This window comes from Schistocerca gregaria, chromosome 5 (genome assembly GCF_023897955.1).
Source record: "Schistocerca gregaria isolate iqSchGreg1 chromosome 5, iqSchGreg1.2, whole genome shotgun sequence".
Lineage (NCBI taxonomy): Eukaryota > Metazoa > Arthropoda > Insecta > Orthoptera > Acrididae > Schistocerca > Schistocerca gregaria.
In genome coordinates, this window is record NC_064924.1 from 117,629,927 (window position 1) to 117,656,131 (window position 26,205).

Consider the following 26,205-nt stretch of genomic DNA (forward strand, 5'->3'; position numbering starts at 1 on the left):
ACTGTTTAGAATACATTTTGTTGTAAGCAATAGGGTGTCACAATTTTAATAAATTTTGTTTGAGGTGTACCTGCCTCAATAAAATGGAAATGACAATGAAATGCTTTTTTGCGCTAAAGATATACCATAAGATGTCGTTAATTTAAGAGTCAACCAATGTTTTATACTGAAACAGAATCACACCTGTGTAGTATACAAATTTAAAATTAACATCCACTTAAAACAACAAAGTGTTCCAAATCTGTAAACGATTCCTTCTTGAGTGCCATTACTTTCCCATTCACTTCTGAAAATCGTTTTTGGCAGAATGGAATCCATTGATGTAAACTCCGGGAAATTGAAATAAGAACACCGTGAATTCATTGTCCCAGGAAGGGGAAACTTTATTGACACATTCCTGGGGTCAGATACATCACATGATCACACTGACAGAAGCACAGGCACATAGACACAGGCAACAGAGCATGCACAATGTCGGCAATAGTAAAGTGTATATCCACCTTTCGCAGCTATGCAGGCTGCTATTCTCCCATGGAGACGATCGTAGAGATGCTGGATGTAGTCCTGTGGAACGGCTTGCCATGCCATTTCCACCTGGCGCCTCAGTTGGACCAGCGTTCGTGCTGGACGTGCAGACCGCGTGAGACGACGCTTCATCGAGTCCCAAACATGCTCAATGGGGGACAGATCCGGAGATCTTGCTGGCCAGGGTAGTTGACTTACACCTTCTAGAGCACGTTGGGTGGCACGGGGTACATGCGGACGTGCATTGTCCTGTTGGAACAGCAATTTCCCTTGCCGGTCTAGTTATGGTAGAACGATGGGTTCGATGACGGTTTGGATGTACCGTGCACTATTCAGTGTCCCCTCGACGATCACCAGAGGTGTACGGCCAGTGTAGGAGATCGCTCCCCACACCATGATGCCGGGTGTTGGCCCTGTGTGCCTCGGTCGTATGCAGTCCTGATTGTGGCGCTCACCTGCACGGCGCCAAACACGCATACGACCATCATTGGCACCAAGGCAGAAGTGACTCTCATCGCTGAAGACAACACGTCTCCATTCGTCCCTCCATTCACGCCTGTCGCGACACTACTGGAGGCGGGCTGCACGATGTTGGGGCGTGAGCGGAAGACGGCCTAACGGTGTGCGGGACCGTAGCCCAGCTTCATGGAGACGGTTGCGAATGGTCCTCGCCGATACCCCAGGAGCAACAGTGTCCCTAATTTACTGGGAAGTGGCGGTGCGGTCCCCTACGGCACTGCGTAGGATCCTACGGTCTTGGCGTGCATCCGTGCGTCGCTGCGGTCCGGTCCCAGGTCGACGGGCACGTGCACCTTCCGCCGACCACTGGCGACAACATCGATGTACTGTGGAGACCTCACGCCCCACGTGTTGAGCAATTCGGCGGTACGTCCACCCGACCTCCCGCATGCCCACTATACGCCCTCGCTCAAAGTCCGTCAACTGCACATACGGTCTACGTCCACGCTGTCGCAGCATGCTACCAGTGTTAAAGACTGCGATGGAGCTCCGTATGCCACGGCAAACTGGCTGACACTGACGGCGGCGGTGCACAAATGCTGCGCAGCTAGCGCCATTCGACGGCCAACACCGCGGTTCCTGGTGTGTCCGCTGTGCCGTGCGTGTGATCATTGCTTGTACAGCCCTCTCGCAGTGTCCGGAGCAAGTATGGTGGGTCTGACACACCGGTGTCAATGTGTTCTTTTTTCCATTTCCAAGAGTGTATATATGGGAAAAATACGTTAGTTCGGATCACTATTTTGGAAATCACATGTTTCCATGTTATTCACTCTTGCGCAATATAGCACTTAAATGGTGCCACTCTTGAAAATTTATGTGCATCTTCACTGATAGCTGAAAATTTGGACAACAGATGTATAGTGCAGCCCTTCAGTCAAACCAGCACTCCCTCTCCTGTTTGGTGTTGATGCATACTGGTCTGAAAATTAGATGCCTCCTTCCCTATTCGAACGTCAAAACTCTTTTCATGCATATGGCGCTTCCACTGCCACTCAGGTACTACACGTTGTGTAACATCGACGCTGAAGATATCCTCCTTTCTCTAATTGTAACATGCAGCTGATACAAAATAGTATGACGTTATAAGTAGCAATAGTCCGAATTAGACTTATATTTGTTTAGGAGCAGCCATTATCAAGTGCTGTATTAGGGAGAGAGAAAGAGGATGCTGGCGACATCCCAGTCATGGGTAATACAGAGTAACAGAAAGGTCTGATACATTTCATTTTTTTGTTCAGATGAAGGTGAAGAATAACTCACATCGACTGTCATTGACATGAGTATTGAAATGCCAACAAGAACACCGATCCTTAAAAACACGATTGCATACTGCCTGATTATTCACGTTTCTGTCATAACAATTACACCTACAACCAATCGGGTGAAACGGCGTACAGATATGTCAATCAGGCGAAAAGGCATACAGATATTATTTACGATTCGGCTATAGCTATGACCCCTTCAACCAGTCGGGTGAAAAGGCATACAGATGTTGCAGATATTTAACGTTGAACATATGAGAAAAATTTCTCAATTTCTCAACCAGATTTGACGTCGTGATCATGTGGCCACAGTACAGTCGTCTTGGGTTTGTAGGGTACGTATTAAACGGTGGTACTTGCAACTAAAGGGTAACCTGATGACATCTTAATGAAGATATGGGCGAAAGAACTTCTCTCACGCTTACGAAGAGTGTTTGTGAGATTGCTCATTCCAAATGTTTCCGTCTCCTTCGGATACCTCTACGATTGCGAGGAGTATGCTGAAAACACAATTCTCGACGTGAACCCATCTGGAAGCTGTATTTAAATTGGGAGTCAGTTCACAGTTGTGTGCACGCAGCAGAATTCAGCTTACTCAACAGGCAAAGATCACAGGACCTGATGGTATACTAATACGATTCTACATAGAGTGCGCGAAAGAACTTGTCCCTGATCGAGCAGCATTGTACAGAGGGTCTTTGAAGGTGTGAAATGTTCCTGACGATTGGAAAATACCCACAAGCCAATCACATTATCAAGAAAGATCGTCGAACAGTGGTGCATATATACAAACCTAATCCTCTGACGCTAACCTGTTGATGAATTTTACAATGTGTTTCACGCTCGTGTATTACGACATCTTCTGAAGCTAAAAAACTTCTCTGTGCGAACCAACATTGCTTCCGAAAACAACGGTTGTGTAAAACCTGGCTCTCTGTTTGTCCAGATGAACCAGAAAGCAGTAGATACAAGCACCCAAGTGAATTCCACGTACTTTCGCTTCAACGAAGTATGTGAGACAGTTCCGCACTGCCGCCTAATGAACAAAATACGAGCGTGTGGAATGTCGGACCAGTTGGGTGACTGGATTGAAGAGTTACAGCATGTCATCTGAGCGGAGTCATCAGACACCAAAGTAACCTCGGGCATGACTCAGGAGAGTGTTAAGGACTATTACGTTTCACAATATACGCATATATGATGTAGTAGATAAGGTCGGAAGTTCCCTGAAGCTTTTCGCACACCACACTATTGGGTGCAGAGAAGTGGAGAGGCTAGAAAATTGTAGCGAAATGCAATACGATCTATCGAGGATGGAAGCTTTGAGCAAAGAGTGGCAATTGATTTTGAGCCTGAACAAATTTAACGTATTGCGTGTACATAGAAGGAAGGACGGATTAATGTACTATTACAAGATTGCAGAACAATCACTGTAAGAAATTACGTCCACAGGATATGCAGGAGTATTCGTACGGAACGATTTGAAGTGGAATGTTCACATAAAATTAATTGCAGGTAATGCAGATTATAGACTGAGATACATTGGTGGAATCCTCAAGAAGTGTAGACCATCAGCGAAGGAAGTAGCGTACATAACATTTGTTCCAACAACACTTGAATATCGCTCGTCATTAAAGGATGCGTACCAGACAGGACTGCCAGAGGAAACAGGGAAGATACAAAGGACATCAGTTACAGATTCGTTTAGTAAATGCGAACGCGTCGCAGAAATTACTAACGAACTCCACTGGGAGACACTGCAAGAGAGGAGTTCTGCACCATAGTTTGGTTTACCGTTAAAGTTCCAAGAGTGTATATTCTTGGAACAGTCAGTAACTGTATTACTTCCTCCTGCGTATGTATCTCGTAGAGACAATGCGCGTAAAATAGGAGAGATTCTAACACACACGGAAGTTTACCGTCATATGTTCTTCCCGGCACCTATTCGCGACTGGAGCACGAACGTTAGAAGTGACAGAGAGAGGTACACGAAGCACCCTCCATCACACACTGCAGGCTGGCTTGTGGGGTATAGATGTAGATGCAGATGTAGAAGAAGATGTATACGTAATGAAAATCTTCACACATGCTAAAGAGGTAGTTTGTTAGCTCGAGAGACACATGTACTCTATTTTCCCTTTTATAGTAGTGTATGACGCTTTATTATCGTCAAGGATTCTGCTCCAAGGACAATCGATTTGTTCCAAAGGAATTTGATTTCGGATGTTCCATGGTGCTTTAAGTAGCGTGGTTCGTCCCGATGTTTACGTTATGGAGTGGATAACGCTGCACTGACAGTTTGATTAATTTATACAAAATGGTTCGTGGAAAATCACCAACACCACAGTACGGGTTCAGCTAGTGAGTCACTGGAGACGGCACTGAATGGAATATGTTCCGTCATCCCAACTCAGTCTTAAGACTTCGTCAAGACTTTTTAGTATGAAAAAAGGCCTATCGACTTTTTACAGTAATGTGACATTGGGGACAAAGACTGTCCTTCACTTCGTGTTTTCTGATAATGTGTGTTGACAGACGCGAAACAATGACTGTCGAATGAAACGTGAAATTATTGGAACGGTGGTGCCATGATTGTCACTTACAAGATTTACCACATCGTATCAATGGGCGGAATGGAACTTGTTGCACAACAGAAAATGTGATGTTTTCAGAACAAACTTTCTGTCTATTTTGGTGTCTTAGTTATTCCCGTTCCCTTTGAAACGTGTTACATCAGTAAGTACATTATTGTTGATACCGCATTACGACGAGCTTCCGCTCTTGTTACTGTCTTCATTGTCATTAGCATGAAAGCAGAGCCGGCCGAGTGGCCGAGCGGTTCTAGGCGCTTCAGTCTGGAACCGCTCGGCCGCTACGATCACAGGTGCGAATCCTGCCTCGGGCATGGGTGTGTGTGATATCCTTAGGTTAGTTAGGTTTAAGTGGTTCTAATTTCTAGGGGACTGATGACCTCAGAAGTTAAGTCCCATAGTGCTCAGAGCCATTTGAACCATGAAAGCAGAAACGGCTGAAAAAATACATCACTCCGAACTCGAAATTTATTTGAGAAGCGCCGTTATCGCGTAAGGAATTGATAGGCTTCATCAAGGCGACGTCTTTGACCTGATAGCGTATTCCAAATACAATTAACAGTAGTTGATGCGTACTCCAAATACGTTCCTGCTCTAAAAACTAAACCTGGTACTGATGCTGATGTGACTAGAAAAATATACAGGTAATGTAACACGACTGCGAAACATTTTCTAACAGACATAGGTAAGAACGTTTACAGTATGCATTTCATGAAGCTGGTTGAAACAGAGTATTACCACTACCCATTATTTTCGAACTCGAAAGCTTCTGTTGTGCATCTATTAAGCTGAACTCTTGAAAGAAAGATGTTTAAAAATTATTCAGGACAAGGAACATTCATATGGATTTTGAAATATCGCGACAATCAGTTTACTCATGCTTTTCTCAAATGTGTAAAACAACATCAAGATGATAGGTTCATGAAAAGCTAAAATAAAGTCAGTGATTTTGTTACAATCAGTAAACATAAATCGATCTTCGAGAAAGGCTTCATCTAAAACCGATCTACCGAGGCATTCAAAATTCCAAACTCTAGCATTTCAGGACAGCAACCCAGGGACGTATCTTCTGGAAGATAACGTGTCACAAGACCTGTAGCAGAACATTTCTTCCACACAAAAAAAAGAAACGGTATCCATCTTCATATGGAGTTGAAAAAAACCGTATGAAGACAAAGAAACAAAACATTACTAAACACCGTTGCTTTTTAAAACACACCGTTCGTGGATTATTGTGTGTAAGTGTGTTATGTGTGAGGAGTGAGACAGGCAGGTGCAAAAGCTACGCAATGTATGTCTGGTTTCTTCAAAGCCACACATCTGAGGACATGGCAATAGTTAGCTCCTAGACTCCTGTGTAGACATTTTTAGCGATCGCACGCACGTGTATATGTGTGTATGTGTGTGTGTGAGAGAGAGAGAGTGTGTGTGTGTGTGAGAGAGAGAGAGAGAGAGAGAGAGTTTGCCTGTATGTGTCGTCATGCTTACGAGATTCTCGATAAATAATCAATTGCCTCTGGAAATGGTGCCTAATTCATGTGAAGAAGGAGCCTGTGGAAATTGTTTAGTATAACTGCATACTTTGGGTATGGTAGGTTTCAGCAAAAGTTTGTACCGCACTCACAACCTGCACCAGGACTGACTCTTCCTGAGTCAAATATCATGATTTTAGACACAATACTGGAGAATCGTTTTGTCTAAACAGTGTACCTGCAAACCGGATGTTGACAAAATAATTGGGATTGCCACTGTAACATTTAGATGCACAGTCTAAAGCTGCGTACCAAACTCGAGGTGCACAGCTCCAACACCATCTCCATGCTCCTGTATCGCTGTGAACTTTGGACACTATATTGCCGTGATATCAAAAAGAACTGACTGTGAGTGCTTCCATGCAACTGGAACATTAAGTGGAGGACAATGTGACCATCATTGCGATTTCCGACAAAGCGCATCTAAAGAGCACTGAAGCAACCGTCCTCTCTTATCAGCCCACATGGTTACTGAAGAATACTCAGTATTGTAGAACACTCAGTATAATTTCGTTTATTGAAACTGAACTACACTTCTCGAACAATCACTATGTACACACAAAAACAAATAACTTTTAGACGACCATTCTTCAAGAGCATCGGTGAGGTCTGTCGGAGCTGGTCCTAGCTCGGCAAGGAACTGGCTGTACTGCTGCTGCGATGGCCTTATAAAGCCGGCGGAAGCCAGCGGAGTACTCCATCTTTCCCTGTATCTGTGAGGCGACCTCTGCAGAAAAAGGTTCGCATTAGTCTCTAGGAATTTCTGTTTGTTTTGAAGAATTGTTTTCCCCTTGGTTGCGCCGGCAAGAGCTTGTGTATGTTATATGGTACACAGTTGTGTCTGAGTGTAGTCTTCCTGGCAGGGGCCGTCTGTGGCCGACGCAAAAGTTACCCCTTGTTCATTGCATGAGTCATGCCAGGTTTTGCCTCCTAATCCTTTAGGCGAACTCTGTTCTAGCAGTAGCCCTCATGGAGACCCTCTTAATCGCGTTAAGGACCAGCTGAAACACAACATAAAGATGACTTGTATAAACATACAAACATGGAAACAACGTGCTGTGGACCAGTTACTGAGGAGGAACACTACAATCACAGCTGTCGACTTGTTTGAAGGAGTATGACGCAAATCCTAAGAGGCCAAGAGGCAAGAAGGTAGACCCGTCAGTTCCGACCCTGTACTCCTCCAAATACTCAGTGTGATTTGTGTGAGTGTTCGTTTCAATCGCCAGTCTGTCAATCGGAAACAAATAAATAAGCTGAGCAGAAATCGTCACTCTTTGCAGGACGAAAGTATTAAACATGGAATCCATTACAGCCTACGACGACGACAAATTTTGCTCTCATTCGCTATTATAGTTTAATTAAAAATTTTCCTGAGACCACCACCTTGCATTTTATGCGCTGTGTTTAGCTAAAAGTTGCTACATACTTCTAGATTTCCTGTCAACGCCATCTTGCATATTTTTAAATTCCCCCCAGCGCCATCTTTGATTTCTAAATTTCCCAGATATCTGTGAACATTAATTTAAAATTTCCAGCAGTATACCGTCTTCATGACATTATAGATTCAAGGTCATTGACTACGTCACGCTTGCATGTGACAGACATATGATGTTCTTCAAAGGATGCTTGAATGTCAAAGTATATCAGGACAGACATAGCTGTCCCCCTCAAGAATTGGCAGTTTCCATTCTTTGTATTTGATTTTCAGGGTGTTTCAGAGTTACTGCTGTTCTGTAGAAGGCTCTCTGAATGTGTAAACGCTAGATTTATGTTTATAGTTGTACAGATGTTCTGTTATCTCCATTCACTTGTATACCGATTAGGTTCCTTTCAGGTTACACCGGTGCAATAGCTCCCTACTTAGCAATCATACACAACAGTTCGCTCACCGATATATCTGTACCTACAGATGGGAAAACTGTGCAGGTCACACCAGTGTTTAAGAAGGGTAGTAGGAGTAATCCATCGAACTACAGACCTATATCATTGGCGTCGGTTTGCAGTAGGGTTTTGGAGCATATACTGTACTCAAACATTATGAATCACCTCAAAGGGAACGATCTATTGATACGTAATCAGCACATTTTCAGAAAACATAGTTCTTGTGCGATGCAGCTAGCTCTTTATTCCACGAAGTAATGGTCGCTATCGACAGGGGATCTCAAGTTGATTCCGTATTTCTAGATTTCCGCAAAGCTTGACACCGTTCCTCACAAGCGACCTCTAATCATACTGCGGGCCTATGGGGTATCGTCTCAGTTGTGCGACTGGATTTGTGATTTCCTGTCAGGACGGTCGCAGTTCGCAGTAATAAAGGGCAAATCATCGAGTAAAACTGAAGTGATATCAGGTGTTCCACAGGGAAGCGTCCTTGGACCTCTGCAATTCCTGATCTATATAAATGACATGGGTGACAGTCTGAGCAGCTCTCTTAGGTTGTTAGCAGATGATTGCTGTAATTTACCGTCTAGTAAGGTCATCCGAAGACCAGTATCAGTTGCAAAGCGATTTAGAAAAGATTGCTGTATGGTGTGGCAGGTGGCAGTTGCTAAATAACGAAAAGTGTGAGGTGATCCATATGAGTTCCAAACGAAATCCGTTGGAATTCGGTTACTCGATAAATAGTACAATTCTCAAGGCTATCAATTCAACTAAGTACCTGGGTGTTAAAGTTACGAACTACTTCAGTTGGAATGACCACATAGATAATAATGTGGGGAAGGCGAGCCAAAGGTTGCGTTTCATTGGCAGGACACTTAGAAGATGCAACAAGTCGACTAAAGAGACAGCTCACACTACACTCATTGGTACTCTGTTAAAATATTGCTGTGCGGTGTGGGATCCTTACCAGGTGGGGTTTGACGGAGGACATCAAAAGTGTGCAAAAAAAGGCAGCTCGTTTCGTATTATCACGTAATAGGGGAGATAATGTGGCAGATATGATGCTCGAGTTGGGATGAAAGTCATTAAAGCAAAGACGTTTCTCGTCGCGGCGAGATCTATTTACGTAATTTCAGTCACCAACATTAACTTCCGAATGCGAAGATATTTTGTTGAGCCGAACCTACATAGGTAGGAATGATCATCAAAATAAAATAAGAGAAATCAGAGATCGAACAGAAAGTTTTAGGTGTTCGTTTTTCCCGCTCGCTGATCGGGAGTGGAATGGTAGAGAGATAGTATGATGGTGATTCGATGAACCCTCTGCCAAACACTTAAAAGTGAATTGCAGAGTAATCACGTAGATGTAGATATGTCTGAAGGGCCTTACATGATTTTCCCTAACAGGTTCTACACTCTTACATGGACAATCTGTGCTGGCATAAGCTATCGCCAGCGTACCAGTAGGCAAAGGTGATGTGTGACGATCGATTAATAACACTGGGTCAAGCACGCCAGTCACGAGAGAGATCAGAGACACACTCACAAGCAACACGCTGCCATATCCCTCTGGACAGAATGTATTTAGATCACCAGCGCTGACTGGAGGGCCTCACTCACTCAACCATCCAGTTTGGCGTCTGTCAGTTAACTGCAGTGTGGGTTTGGTTCGTCACAGGCTACAACAGTACATAGTCACCAGATTAGTGACTATAGAGTGAGTAGTTTACGTCAACCAGATTTGTATTGTACTGCCGTTGAGAACCTGAAGTTTGTAATAGCAAGATTAGCAATCATTCATCTGCAAGAGGACTATTGCTGATGAGCTTCTACGACAAAACATGGAGTCTATTCAAGATAAGTAAATATTTCCAGTTCATGTAAGTATAGAACCGTATTAATCCATGTGTGCAATTCTGGTGTTGAAAGACGATACCGATCACCCTTAACAACATCTGTATCCCTCCCCACCCTCTTCCTGTTCCATTCGCAGATAGTATGAGGGGATACTGATTGTCGGTACACCTTCGTATTACCTCTAATATATCTGGTTTTCTCGTAGTGGATATTACGTGGTACGTATGTGCGATGAAGTAATATTTATCGCGATTACACATGTAACATGCTGTCTCGGAATTTCTATAATAAAACTTTCAGAGATGCACAAAGCCGTCCTTGTAGAATCGGCCACTGTCATTCTTGAGCATATCCACAATAGTCTCTTGCTTATTGAAAGATTCCGTGACGAAAGATGCTGCTCTTGGTCCATCCCTTCTTTCAATCCAATCTGCTAAGGATCACAGTCTGGCGAGCAACACTCAAAGGTCAGCCAAACACATGCTTTGTAGGCCTCTTTCGTGGACAAATAACGTTTCTTTAAGACTCATCCTATGAACGTCAGCCTGCCATTCGGCTCCTGCCAATATCTTTTCGTGAGGTCATTCCACTTTTGGTCGCATCGGACAGTTCAAATTATTCAAATGGATCTAAGCACTATGGGACATAACATCTGAGACCATCAGCCCCTAGATTTAAAACTACTTAAACCTAACTAACCTGAAATCACACACACATGCCCGAGGCAGGATTCGAACCTGCGACGGTAGCAGCAGCGCGGTTCTTGACTGAAGCGTCTAGAACCGCTCGCCACCACGGCTGGATCGGACAGTTCCTTCTAGGTATTTTTCGGTAATTATTATTTCCAGTGAATTGTGACACATAATGTCATCGTAGATTTCAAAACGTTCCTCTCCTTTTTGTCAATCTTTGTATGCCTTTGGATTTCAGTATGACCACGTAAAATAAACTCTAGTGCCTGCGGTTCTGCTGCCCGAGTGCCTTCCCAGAGATATCTATTAAGGACTCTTTGCAACATTAGACGATTTTAGCTCACATATACACATCAAAAAAAGTTTTGTATCATCCCGGTTCCCAGAACTCCTGAAGATAAACGTTGACTGAGGATATTGAATCACAGACACATTGTCTTTGACTGTTCAGGGATGCCACTAAGACATTTCAAAGATGTTAACAACCATGTATGAGCAGCGCCTATTAAGCAAAGGGGGTCCAACAGCCCATCAGTTTCAGTCATTCCACCAGCAAGGACCTACACGGTTCGCGGGCTGTGGTCCAACCATGCCTAGACGGTCAATTCCGCGGTCTGATTATGTCCGCATTGTTATTTCTGACAGGAAGGGCTCTCAACAAGGGAAGTGTCCAGGAGTCTCGGAGAGCACAAAAGTGATGTTCGGACATGCAGGAGATACAGAGAGACAGGACATGTCGATGATATACCTCGCTCAAGCCTCCCAAGGGCTACTACTGAAGTGGATGACCGCTACCTTCGCATTAGGGCTGTTTGTGGACGATGTGACCCACAAACCACTCTGAAGAATCTATGCCGATTCGCTGTTGAGCATTGGGGCAATCTGGAACAACAGTGCCTTGATGAACTTGTGGACAGTATGCCACGACAATACAGACATGCATTAATGCAAGAGTTCATGCTGCTAGGTATTAGAGGTACTGGTGTGTACAGTCGTTTGGGTCACCACCTCTGAAGGTCTCGATGTACGGTGCTACGACATACAGTGTTGAGGTATGGGACAATCTGGGCTAACAGTGCTTTGATGAACTTGTGCATAGTATGCCACAGCAAATAGACAAACATCTTTGCAAGAGAACGTTCTTATTGTATTAGAGGTACCGATGTGTACAAAAATCTGGACCACCACCTCTTAAGGTCTCGCTGCATTGTGGGAACAAAATACAATGTGTGGTTTTCCTAATGAAAAAAAAGGTCGGAAATGATGTTTATGTTGATCACTATTCAAATATTCTTTACAGGTTAGAGAACTCTCGGAACTGAGGTGATGAAAACCTTTTTTATGGGTGTATTTACATGTAACGTGAGAAAGTTCGAAGAATAATACATTCAAATATTATTAGTATCAGTCTCTTGAGTATAATTCACAGCCCCAGCCCTTAAGCCAGTACACATAATCTCTTCGAATGTGCCGACCGCGGTGGTCTCGCGGTTCTAGGCGCGCAGTCCGGAACCGTGCGACTGCTACGGTCGCAGGTTCGAATCCTGCCTCGGGCATGGATGTGTGTAATGTCCTTAGGTTAGTTAGGTTTAAGTAGTTCTAAGTTCTAGGGGACTGATGACCACAGCAGTTGAGTCCCATAGTGCTCAGAGCCATTTGAACCATCTTCGAATGTACTGAATCCTAAGTAAGAGTAGGAGTTATCCTAAGCTCTTATAGCGAGAAAGATTCCCCACTCATGACGTGATCAATATTACGCTGCTCAGCTGTTATTATTAGCCTACAACCTACGTAATGTTAACTTATAGAGTAGTTGTCTTTTTGCATAGTACACACACCAAGAAAAGTATTGCATCATCTCGATTCCGAGAGTTCCGGAATCTGTACAGAAAATTTTAATAGAAATCAACTTAAACGTAATTTCTGCTCTTTTTATTGCTCGGGAAAACCACACATTGCATGTTATACCACCATACAGCGAGATCTTCAGAGGTGGTGACCCGAACGACTGTATACACTGTTACCTCAAATATCGAGCAGCACGTCCTCTTGCATTGATGAGCGCTTGTTTCCGTCGTGGCAAACTATGCACAAGTTCATCAAGGCACTGTTGGCCCAGATTGTCCCAGCCCTCAACACCAGTACCTCTAATACCTAGTAGCACGAACTCTTGCATTAATGCATATCTGTATTCGTCGTGGCATACTGTCCACAAGTTCATCAAGGAACTGTTGGCCCAGATTGTCCCAATGCTCAACATTGATTCGGCATAGATCCTTCAGAGTGGTTGGTGCGCCAAGTCGTCCATAAACAGACCTTTTCAATCCATCCTAGGCTTTTGCGATAGGGTTCATGTCTGGAGAACATGCTGGCCACTGTAGTCGAGCGATGTCGCTATCCTGAAGGAAGACATTCACAAGATGTGCACGATGGGAGCATGAATTGTCGTCCATAAAACGAATGCTGTGCCAGTATGCTGCCTATATGGTTGCACTATCCGTCGGAGAATAGACTTCACGTATCGTACAGCCGTTACGGCGCCTCCCACAACCACCAGTGGCGTACGTCGGCCCTACATAATACTACCCAAAAACAGCAGTGAACTTCCATCTTGCTGCACTCGCTGGACAGTGTATCATAGGCGCTCGGCCTGACTGGGTTGCCTCCAAACACGACTCGGTTGAAGGCATACGCGACGATCATCCGTGAAGAGAACGTGATGCGAATACTGCGCCGTCCATTCGGCATGGTGCAGGGGCCATCTGTACCGCGCTGCATGGTGTCGTAGTTGCAAAGATGGACCTCGCCATGGACGTCGGGAGTGAATCTGCGCATCATGAAACCTACTGCGCACATTTAGAGTCGTAACACGACGTCCTGTGACTGCGCGAAAAGCATTATTCAACATGGTGGCATTGCTTTTAGGGTTCCTCCGAGCCATAATCCGTTGTTGTAGTATCCCTTAGACGGCTTGAGCGAGGTATGTCATCAACATTTCCTGTCTCTCTGTATCTCCTGCATGTCCGAACATCACTTTTGTGCTTTCCAAGGCTCCTGGACACTTTCCTTGTTGAGAGCCCTTCCTGGCACAAATAACAATGCGGACCTAATCAGACCGCGGAATTGACCGTCTAGGCATTGGTTGGATCACATCCCACGAGCCGTTTACCTCCTTCTTGGTGGAATAACTGGAAGTGATGGGCTGTTGGATCCCCTTTGCCTAGTAGGCGCTGCTCATGCATGGTTGTTAACATCTTTGGGTGGGTTTAGTAGCATTCTTCACCCATCTTCTTTCTTTGTCTCAATCTTGCGAACCTTCAACTTCTGTTCATCCTGCTTTTTCTCTGCTTCTTACTGGTTTCTTTGTTCTTCTCCGGACAGAATATTGGAATATTTATTCATAACTAGTCGCTTTGAAGTTCTCCTCTTAGTAAGAGTTTGATAAATTGGTCGGACGTGTCAGTTCTCTTTTGTGGAAGTTTTCTTTAGTTTCGTGCAATCTCAATTTTAATTTGGTTTGCAATATCTTTATGTTGTTTTGTCATGGTTTCCGTCATTTGTTGTAATAATTCTACCAGGTTGGTGGGTCCTATTGCGTGTTCTTCCGACGTTCTACGCTCTGTACTTTTGCCCACGTGTTGGTTTGCAACCGATTGCATTGAACTGTGCAGTGACACGTTACTGGTCTAATTTCTTGTACTCTGTGGTTAGGGAGATCTGATTACTTGTACTATGGGTTCTACGTATTCAAGACGCAACTTACAATCCTCATCGACTGTCTGTCAACTTTCCTGCTCCTCTGTCGTATGCTAACCTACGGTTTCTATGCCTTACGTACATTATCCTCGTTATGGTGCGTTATCTGTCCTATTTCCCACGATACTGCATCGTCTGTTGTACTATCCTCTACTCTCTGTCTCTACCTCAATTCGATCAGTGTCTCGATCTGCCATTGCTAATCTTTCCGAATCCCTTATTTTCTGTTTTAAAAGCGATTCACACGCCGTACTTCGCGTCAACCTGCGCTCAGACGATCTCACGCGTTTCATAAACTTTTTGTTCACACGACTTGACACTTATTGTACCCAAGACCGACAATCAATTCACTTACTTGTTGGGTCAGAACCAAATTGTCAACGATGTGCTTGTCACCTGTGTGCTTGAATTTGAGAGAACTTAATTCTAACAATATTACAATTGCTATCTTAACTATGCTATTGTCTCTGATAGAATGTCTCACTTTCTATTGAATACTATCTTACTATCTATTGCTACAGCTACTGCTTTCAACTATTTATGCCTCTCATAAAAAAAAATTATCACGATATATTTCTGCCCTAGTTAGGCATGTGGTCGACCTTCAATCATGGTATTTTACCATCCTGCCAGGGTCGCCATTCTCTAACATTCTGAGTGGTGTCTGTTTGTTGTAAGTCGTGTCTCCCTACCACTTTCGCCCAACAACGCTCTGAGCATGCTTTTTAGGGAATTAACTACACTCCTGGAAATGGAAAAAAGAACATATTGACACCGGTGTGTCAGATGCACCATACTTGCTCCGGACACTGCGAGAGGGCTGTACAAGCAATGATCACACGCACGGCACTGCGGACACTCCAGGAACCGCGGTGTTGGTCGTCGAATGGCGCTAGCTGCGCAGCATTTGTGCACCGCCGCCGTCAGTGTCAGCCAGTTTGCCGTGGCATACGGAGCTCCATCGCAGTCTTTAACACTGGTAGCATGCCCCGACAGCGTGGACGTGAACCGTATGTGCAGTTGACGGACTTTGAGCGAGGGCGTATAGTGGGCATGCGGGAGGCCGGGTGGACGTACCGCCGAATTGCTCAACACGTCGGGCGTGAGGTCTCCACAGTACATCGATGTTGTCGCCAGTGGTCGGCGGAAGATGCACGTGCCCGTCGACCTGGGTCCGGACCGCAGCGACGCACGGATGCACGCCAAGACCGTAGGACCCTACACAGTGCCGTAGGGGACCGCACCGCCACTTCCCAGCAAATTAGGGACACTGTTGCTCCTGGGGTATCGGCGAGGACCATTCGCAACCGTCTCCATGAAGCTGGGCTACGGTCCCGCACACCGTTAGGCCGTCTTCTGCTCACGCCCCAACATCGTGCAGCCCGCCTCCAGTGGTGTCGCGACAGGCGTGAATGGAGGGACGAATGGAGACGTGTCGTCTTCAGCGATGAGAGTCGCTTCTGCCTTGGTGCCAATGACGGTCGTATGCGTGTTTGGTGCCGTGCAGGTGAGCGCCACAATCAGGACTGCATACGACCGAGGCACACAGGGCCTACACCCGGCATCATAGTGTGGGGAGCGATCTCCTACACTGGCCGTACACCTCTGATGATCGTCGAGGGGACACTGAATAGTGCACGGTACATCCAGACCGTCATCGAACCCATCGTTCTACCATTCCTAGACCGGTAAGGGAACTTGCTGTTCCAACAGGACAATGCACGTCCGCATGTATCCCGTGCCACACAAGGTGCTCTACAAGGTGTAAGTCAACTACCATGGCCAGCAAGATCTCCGGATCTGTCCCTCATTGAGCATGTTTGGGACTGGATGAAGCGTCGTCTCACGCGGTCTGCACGTCCAGCACGAACGCTGGTCCAACTGAGGCGCCAGGTGGAAATGGCATGGCAAGCCGTTCCACAGGACTACATCCAGCATCTCTACGATCGTCTGCATGGGAGAATAGCAGCCTGCATTGCTGCGAAAGGTGGATATACACAGTACTAGTGCCGACATTGTGCATGCTCTGTTGCCTGTGTCTATGTGCCTGTGGTTCTGTCAGTGTGATCATGTGATGTATCTGACCCCAGGAATGTGTCAATAAAGTTTCCCCTTCCTGGGACAATGAATTCACGGTGTTCTTATTTCAATTTCCAGGAGTGTAGTTTGAACCTGGGACCTGTTACTGGTAAGGAGACGCCAGACCACACATGACACGTAGAATTCAGAGAGACTAGCGATGATATAATCAAATATTTCATGATTTCAGTGTCACCTCCACGGCACTCTCTGTAAAAGAATCTTTATCTTAACTAAATTTAGTGGAAGGAATTCAAGGCTTTCCTATTTTTAGTTAGCTGGTAAAATAACGTGAAAAAGCAGTTACGTTTACCATTGGAAATTTTATTCTACTCACAAAACATTGTTTACAAATTGCACCTTCTTCTTACTACAATTTACCAATGTTGGTTAAAAAAATGTATCTGGCGGTGTTTTCAACTGCTCAATCAGGGTCTGAATGTTAACATTAAGCTCCGCCTACAAAAATTCTGTCTATTCAATGAGAAACGATATACTCTACTGAACAGTAGGCAACAAAATTTTGATAAAGGAGTAATTTTTGACTGACTTAGACAACGATTCAATCATTGCCTAACTTCAGTGCAAAAATGAAGTTCGAAGGGTGATGATATGTACGGTGTCATGCAAATCCAACACCTTCCATGAAAACCCTGACATGATAGCAAATCCGGCAGTATGTCACATAGCTCCAAATAAATCCTGACATTAAATTAACGAAAGTAATACGATCAACTAGTGAGCAAATGGAATACCACAGACTACCACAAGAACGCCTAAATGCATGTCATACCTTCCCACCGTGAAACAGACGCAGTTCCAAGGGAAGAAACGTGAACAGAAGCCGAGAGTAGAGTCGTGTAGGCTAGGAGGCCCTACGATAAGGGACAGACACCCACGTCGCCAGCCGACCGCCAGGACCACCCCCAAAGCCCACGTTAAAAGATAGAGCCCTCCAGAAGAACAGTATAGATCTTACGATAACACTAAAAGGACCACACTAGCTGAAAGTTACAGCATGAAACTATACGAGTCTCTCTGTTACGTTGCAAACGTTAAAAACATTGCCCCACCACGAAAAGTATTACGTTTCTCATTGGATACACAGAATTTTTGTAGATGGAGCTTAAGGTTAACATTGAGAACCTGATTGGTCAGTTGAAAGCACAGCGCTGATAGCTTTTCTTAAACCAATTTCGGTTAATTGTAGTAAGGAGAAGTTACGAGAGTTGCTTCCGAGACGTCGAGGTGCATGGAGCTGCGCCGCCCGCCGCACCCTGATGCTGCTTAAACACCGACAAGGTAATGAACGCACGCGGTGCCGCCCTAAGGCTTCACTCAGAACTGCAGAAGCCTCATGTGTTACATCCCATTTTTATGTAATACTGGTGTCGATCGTCAATTAAACTTCGTGGTATTCACATTTGCTGCTAGAAGTTAAAATCTGAAACGTGATGATTTTTCTGTTATTTAATTATTGAGAAGCCAGATCAGCCACTGTAATTTACGACAAGATAAATAAGTAATTAAAGATAATTGAGGGTCACTGTAGACAATTTTGATAGTTTTTTCTTTTGTGAAACTTAACTTAAATCTAGATTATAGATGTGATATGTCATAGGTCATACTTCGATCCAGTGAAGAACTTGGAAACCCATTCAGGGAATATTCGTTCACATTTTTGCTGAACACAGTTGGTTTTTATCATACTGTATTAAAATATTTCCATTTATCAATAGTGCAATTTATTAACAACGTTTTGTGAGTAGAATAAAATTTCCAGTGGTAAACTTGACTGCTTTTTCGACGTTATTTTACAAGCTAATTAAAAATAGGAAAGCCTTGAACCCCTTCCACTAAATTTAGTTAGTATTAAGATTCTTTTACAGAGAGTGCAGTGGAGCTGACGCTGAAATCATTAAGTATTTGGTTATATCATCGCTAGTCTCACTGAACTCTTCTGAACTCTGCATGTCATGTGTGGTCTGGCGTCTCCTTACCAGCAACTGGTCCCAGGTTCAAACTAGTCAATTCCCTAAAAAACACGCTCAGAGCGTCGTTGGGCGAAAGTGGTAGGGAGGCACTACATAGAACAAACAGACACCACGCAGAATGTTAGGAACTACACTAATTATTTCCCACATTCTACCTTTTGGCCTTCATTGACTGGTCTTATTACGCCACCGGCTTAGTAGAGCGCTTAAATTTTTAAAAATAACGCTTCCTTAAATTTTACCTAATGATTTTGTTAATTTTGTCACCATAAAAAAACAGTAACATTTACAGCGTAAGAAATTACTGTGTTTTCAAACATTAAGTTTTGATAGAATTTTCGGCGTAACGTTTGCAGAAGTCGCATACTTTCATCACCCACACGGTTACGTTTAAAGTAATAATGTTCACTAAATAGCCGACTACGCTGGTACCGTAATAGCCCGATCAACAGAGACCACAAAAGGACGAATATCTGGAATAGTTCATCTGGTCAGAAAGGAAGGAGTGCTACGAACGACAATTAGAAATCGCGACTGATAAGCAATATGATTGAATATGGAGATGTTTTTTAAAGTCACTTTTCTGCGTTCTTCTTCAGTAACTGGACAACCGTTACCTACAGCGAAAACGTATCCCAGTACAAAATTTAATTACTTTACATTTCCTACAAAAAGGCTCTGATCAGTTTTTATTTAGTTTCGGCTAACAAGAAGCAGAACAAGCTATAGCTAAAGGAAAATAAATAATAATAAATCAACAATAAAACTTATAATTTATAAAATCAAACATGTAAAAACTACCAATTAAAATAATTAAAGACAATAAAATTAAAGCCAAACTAACTTTCTAATAGTTTGCGCGCAAAGAGCAAGAGAATATGAATTTTTTTAAAGACCAGATATAGAATTGCGAGTTGGAAGTAACTGCAGGAGCAGGGGCAGCTGAATCCTTCCATGTACAGTACATCGTGAACAGTAACGGTCTTCACACCCTTCCTTTCGACAGGAGTGCAATTACTTTCACATTTTCTGATTTTGTTCCGTTGAGGTCAACGTGTTGAGTGTTACCAGGTCTGAGACGTCGGACTCTTCTTAGTCTCTTTTTGACATTTTCTCATCAACGTAGAACCTCAAAATGTGTAGATAAATCAGTCTTGCATTTCAAGTTTAAAGAGTACATGAGACATAACAGGTTATGAGAGTCAGAGGGTACTGTAGTTAGTTTTACCTTGCTTTCAATCTTCCTTAAAGGATTTCAGTATAACGTTCTTGTTCCTGTGTAACATTTTTGCATGTGGGAACACTATTGGCAGTACGCGTGGGAGGCCTCTAAATTCGCGCCTCCCACGGTTTCCAGCGCAGGTGGAGCGCTGAACATCATTATGGCAGGCGACCTCAGGAACAAACACGATGAGTGTGGCGCTGACCGCTAAGCCGCTTAGAGCTGAAACAAAAGTGGGCCTATGGTCCCTTTTTCGGCGAAATGCGGTCCGCAAAATAGTGTACTGGTTGAAGAGGGTGGAGCAAGGCGAGCCACCCCCGTTAGCCAGATCAAAAGTGGAGTGGGTGACATCTGAGCTGCCCAGCAAGCAAACATTCTGCTGGAGTGCAGCAGGACACCACTTGCTAGTAGAATAACACAGCCTCGAGAATACTCCGCACAATACAGACTCAGAGTCTGTGGATCCTTAAAATTTTCCGTACTTGTCTCCAGACATCTTACGACCGCAACACCGTGAGAATCGACCCAGCCAGCCATTGCTTCATGCAGAAGTTGCTGACTGGTTGGTCCATAGTTACTATTGTGGGAGGAGAAAATTTCATTATAATTCGCTATAATTGGAAGACCGTTTCGGCGCTGCCCTACGATTGGTCGCGAGAGAGGAACGTGAATGCTGCTTCATGTTGAGATGTTCAGATTTGGAAATTTGTGCTAAGTACGTATGGGATCAAACTGCTGAGGTCATCGATCCCTAGGCTTACACACTACCTAATCTTACGCCCATGCCCGAGGGAGGACTCGGACCTCTTACGGGAGGAGCTGCGAGAAGGGCGGCAAGGCGACCCAGACCGTGCGGCTATCCCGCGCGGTTTTGAGGTGGGAAGCGACAAAAGCTAATACTATGCAGTTTTACTCCAGGACAGCAAGTGACTTGGCCATTTGTGTTGTGAGTCTAAAAGTTTTTCTCGCGGAACCGTATCTGCTAAAATGGAGCTCAGAGCATGTGAGCACCGCCGCTGTACGGGCAATCCTGCCTACGCGTACAGGCGCGTGGTGCACGGTTCGACACAGGCCTGCGCCAGCGACAGGAACCACCGCGATGAAAGGGGCCGCCTGCTGGCGTATGCGCAGTTTGAGTTTGGTCTGCGACGCGCGGCTGTTGCGGATGCCGTCGCAGCGCTGCGCCAGTGAACAGTGCTGCGACGGAAGTCGTGCGACTGAGGTATTCTACCTGGTGTTGTCGCATAACGCCTATGCAATAAAAACACTACCACAAGACACTCACACAAAGTGTGAGGTATCATGAGTACAAGATCACTTTTATCCAGCACCGTCACAGTTGTGAAAGTGCCATTTGGTCGAAAATTTCTTTGCTTGTTCCATAAACCTTTATGTTCAAGGAACTGGAAGTAAATAGGAGAGGCTCTGTAGACAAATATGAACAGTACTTCTCCCACAATTCTGCTAACGTATCTTGTAGAAATTCGGAAGGAAAGCAATACAAAGAGACTTGTGTTGCAGAAAATTTAAAGAAAGGTAATGAAGCTAGTTCTCTTTTATTTTTTATAAATCTATATTTCATGGATGTTAAATGATATTTTAAAGAACATATGGCGAAGCATTACGGACTCATATCTTAAAAATAGTAGAAAGTAATTCTCGGAACAAGACCAAACGTCTCAGTGAAACCAAGGAAATGGGTTCTGTATAATCATTAGGTTTTCCCGGGTATATTTAGACACAAAAGAACGTACTACTCTACTCTGCCAGTACTTTCCGTTTCTATGTCTTCGCACGATGAACATTGCACCCATAAATGCACATATACTAAACCATGCAAAGAATACTGATGCTACAACCAGACGCACTGAGTTTCTGAAACGTCTAACTCGTAATCTTGCTGACGATTATTGGAGTCTACCTTCTTAGTTATCATCAGTGCCAAGAGATCTCAGACGAGAGTCTTTTTCCGGATATAGGTGCCACCCAACCCGCAGAAGATGACCGAGGCTCAAAAAGGCATTTGAAAAGTTTATGCATTAGAAAACGGGTACAGTCTAACATTGGTGACACTGTGTTTTATAAAAGGTGAAAGTAATGGAAGCAATTCGAAACATCAGAGCTCTATGGAGTGAGTGCTACCGAGAAAGTGAAGTAATGTCGAATCACCTACGATCGTTCTGAGATACACTATTCACCACATTCAGAAGTGAAGTAGTGTCGAATCACCTACGATCGTTCTGAGATACACTATTCACCACATTCAGAAGACATGCGTTGAAGAAGAACGTTTCTGCGATTTACTACTATTGTCAATGACAGCGTGTCCAATAATTGGCAACTGTGACAAGCAATTCACGTCCTTGCAACGCCTGCCTTCAGCAGTCACACTGAGGATAAAAGAAAGTAAGGTGGATTATAGTGCAATATCTCGCTGAAAATTAGATTAGACGCGAAGGAGACACTCGAACTGGGAAGGATGGTGAAGGAAGTCGTCTGGGCCCTTTCCAAGATCTTATCCTGTTATTTGCTGTAACAGATTTAAGTAGATCACTGTAAACCTTCATTAGGGACAACAGAGGGTAAGCCATAACAAATATTACCTCAAATAATGTCCTGTATACGTCCACAAAATCCATTTTTATTGGTATACTGTAACACCAAGATCGATTATAAATAATGTATACTGCATAATTTTATGTATGTAACTATGAAATGTTTGCTCTTTACTGATTAATGTCTTTGAACCGCCACAGGGAAGTGGAAGTTTGTCATGGATATTTTGAAAACACAGTGTGTTTAAATAATGAAACTTTATAAAATATGCCTGTTTATTTAAGAGAAATTTTATGTAGAAAACTGGTTCATTCTTAGAGGAGTTGTATTATAACGATGGAAAAGGTTTAGGGAAGCCCACCCACTACGGAAGTGATGTGCAGCGAGGGAAAAGGTGGAATTGGCAGTCAGTCTTGGCGGCAAGAGAGTGAGCGCATTACGCAGTCAGTAGCTAGACTTTGTAGAGTCAACACTGCGGGTGCCAAGTGAGGCATTCAGAAATCGATTTATGATGGAATGGCCTAGGGTGTGGTTTCAGCTGTAAAATGGTGCGCTCGCGTTTGGGAATGACTCCAAAATGATTAATACGTCGCCAAGAAAATTTGAATAGAGCAATAAACCGACAGAGGTGAGACCTGGTAGCCGCCTCCTGCTTGCCACCACTATTGCGCCATTGCTTCACCAACTTTGGAAATCAGATGTATATACCAGTATGAACCAGTATGCTTGTGTGTGAGTGTTTTTCCATATTAATTTCAATGATAAAAATTCGTGATTGAATTTAGAAACTGCCCTGTTCATGGAACCAAGCAGGGTGCTATCCTAAACGTGCTAAAAACCGAGTATCTAGTTTGTGAAGAACTACTAACTTATTTCAATTTGACTGTGCCTAACTTCCAGTATTAAATCATATAAATGTTGCCAATTAATTTACTTATTTCACAGGCAAAGGAAGAGGCAAATTATTGGGAAATTATAGAAAATTTAATTTTGCTTTCAACTGTTCCTACTTTGAATGAGCCAAAGTTTTAGTGCTAAAGGGAATAAATGTTGTTAGATAAATCAGTTGTTTCACAAGTAATGAAAGAGGCACACAATTTTGAACTTATTTCTGAAGTTAATTAAGAATATTTTTAGTGTAAATTGCTATAAAGCATTGAAAGATATGTAGTCTCAAGTGGGGTTGGAAATCAGTATTAGTGTGATGCAAATTGTTTATCAAATGTGAGCAATATATGCTTGTAAAGGAAGTGACTGTCTATGGTCCGCACTGTAATCTTGTCTAGTATGATGAAGTTAATCTAAATAGTAGTTGTGCTAATGAAAGATAACACATTTCCACAGTAGAGTGAATACAAATAGTATATGTAAAGTGTCATTAATTGCATTTGTGATGTTTGAGTCTTAGTTAAATCTGGATGTATAGTGCCATTTGTTTTTCTGTGATTGCCAACTAGACGAATGATAACTACTACTATCTACTGTTCACTTCTTCTTGTAGTTGTGTGTGTTCATTGCGCTTTACAAAGAAAAAAGTAACGAAAGATCCCTTTCGTTAAATTATAGTTCAATTCTTTGAACTTAATATTCCAAACTGCTATGCCTAATTAGGCTGGCGACCGTATATTCATTCTATTACGTGAATTTAATTATTTTCTTAACTTCCAAAAATAGTCTTTCAGTTTTTCTACTAATTGCAATTTGTACGAAATCATAGTTCGATACCCTCTATCCACTAGGCCAACAGGATCAAACTATGTAAAATTCCTCCCAAATGGTAACGATAGTTGCAATGAAGAGTTATACTTCACGGGGAACTGTAGCTCATGGGTTATACTTGGTTTCCATGGACAGGACTAGAAGCTCGGTTAACAGGGAGCCTAATGGTTATGAACGACTTGCATTTGCGTTATAATGCATCTGAAGGCACAATGAAGGCATTTTGTGTTGGGAACTGCTTCACAGGGATGTATCGTTTGCAGTTCACATTTCTGTCAACAAATGAGGTGCCTTGCAGTAGCAGAGTAACAAATGTGTCTTGGGAGACAGCGCCAAAGTGCCTGGTGTACATACATACCTACCACGCGTCTTCTAATCTGGCGCCTTCATGAGTTTACCTTTCTCGCCCCTTATCGATCTATCACCCAGAAAGTTTGTTTTCATTTGTTTGCTTTTGTTCGTTTTGTTTTGGCGATCATACTTTAAAGGTGGCTTTTACTCAAAATCAGCAAGTCGCTACATACGTGGTATCGAAAAACCACCTGCACATCGTCAGACGGTTTTCAATAGGCAGAACATATAGTTGAAAATTTCTGTGTTATTTCATTCAATAACCTAACAGGAAACACTATTAACATGCACTACACGAATGCAACTGGTGTCTCAACATATTACGATACAACGAATGGCTGTCTTAATTAAACTTGAAGTTTTTTATTATACTCAAGTAGCTTTTACGGAATACAACGTAAATACTACAATGTAGCTGTGAGATTAGTTCCTGAATGATACACAGTTAAGAGAGTACTCATTGATACGATCTGCTTGACAGATCTGTGTATTCTCAGTAGCACTTCGATAGTAATTTATGTTTCTTACCTCTAGATCTACTGATTACCGAAGGTAGTGAGACGACATACGATGAAAATATTTCTGAAGATGGCCCTCTGAGTTCGATGTAGCAGCTTGTAGCTCTGTCCTAGAAGAGGTAAAATTGTTGCTCTCGTACCAGATTGAAAGTGAGACCTACTGTCTCTTATTCTTTACAGTACGTCTACATTTCCATTGAGAAAGGGATCAACTGCAACGTTCATCGCCCCATCATCGCCCTTGTGATGCCTGATACAGATAATCCACAGTGTAGGAAACGAAATTAGTTGCAGATGCTGTGTAGAAGTATTCTCTCCTGTCTGTAGCCATATATTTGATGAGTCGATGACACGCCAAAGTGTAATTCATTCAGAATCTTTAAGTGGTGTGCCACGAATATATCAAGGGAATCATGCAAGATAATTCCCTGTCATTCCAGGAAGTAAAAAACTGTCACAGGACATCAGACATGATCCTCTATGTGGTCATGACCCTACAACATTCGCAGCAGGTCGATTATGTTTTTACAGGCAATGTCTTTCTTGATTGGGCTAAAAATTTAGGACACTATCTTGTGCAACAATGATGCAGAGGCTTAATTACTTTTCCTACCAGGTCATGTGAAGTATTCAAGTATTTATGATGAGGGAGGAGAATGGATTGTTGTAACACTACCGCAATACATATTAAAGAAAATACAAGTAATCTACTGAGTTACAGATCCATTTCGTTAACATCGACATGTAACAGATCGTACGAACAAATACATTGCCTATTGACATCGAAACGACACGGAGTTGGAAAACCGCGCGGAATGGCCGCGCGGAATGGCCGCGCGGTTAGAGGCGCCATGTCACTGACTGCGCGGTACCTCCCGCCGGAGGTTCGTGTCCTCCCTCGGGCATGGGTGCGTGTGCTGTTTTTAGCTTAGGTTTGTTTATGTAGTGAGTAATTCTAGGGAGCGATGACCTCAGTAGTTTGGTCCGTTAAGAACTCACACACACATTTTAACATTTTTGGAACTGGAAAGCATCGCTCCTGGAGACACAGCTAGCCTTTTATTTCACGACGTACTGTGTACAGAGGCTCTCAAGTTGATTTCGTGTTTATACAGTTTCAGAAATGCTTTTGATACCATTCCTCATAA